Genomic DNA, 781 nt, shown 5'->3' on the forward strand with positions numbered 1-781 from the left:
GCCGCTCGCACAACTCCCACAGTCGTGGAAAAAGAAAATGACAGGGCCAAACTCGTGGGTTAAAAGAGTGCAATTTAACAGAACAGCAAAAGGAAAAGACAAAAAACGCGATTACAGTACCGCCGCGAAGCGCACCGACCGGACCCGCACCGCCGCAGCCCACCCCCGAGTGGCGACCCCTCTCCTCGCCCCGGCTAGCTCCTCTTATAGCCCGGGCATGGGTCACGTGGTATGGAATACCTGCCCCCTGCCGGCTCCTGGGGAGATTAACCCCATCCCTGCCGGAACCAGGACAAGTGATCAAAAGATGAAATAGCTTTCCTTAGAATCAGTAGGCCATAAACCACTACAGGGAACTCAAATAAGTGGGAAGAAAAAAAAAAATTCCTTGGGCCTTACAGCTGCTTTTCTTTATTGTCTGATAACAGTGTCATTTACATTTGGGATGTCTCACTGCGTTTTAAATGTGTTTTTCCTGGGAGAAAAGTGTATATAGAAGACCATCACAAAGAGCTGTGGTTGAAAGTTCAAGGCTAGTGATTCAGAATGGAGTGAATGATGTGAGCAAAGAAGTTCAGAGAAGCCCACCTTGTTGTCAGTCAAACAGATCAACCTAATTTTTATGAATGACCCATCTATTGATAATACTCACTCCAATGACAGAAGCATGGTTTGAAACTACTGTGCGAGGCGTTAAAGCAACCACCTTGATAGTTTGTTTTTTATTTAATCATAAAAGTACAAACACATTTGGACAGCCAACATTCCTGTGCAGAGCAGT

This window comes from Charadrius vociferus, unplaced genomic scaffold (assembly GCF_000708025.1).
Source record: "Charadrius vociferus isolate BGI_N301 unplaced genomic scaffold, ASM70802v2 scaffold896, whole genome shotgun sequence".
Classification (NCBI taxonomy): Eukaryota; Metazoa; Chordata; class Aves; order Charadriiformes; family Charadriidae; genus Charadrius; species Charadrius vociferus.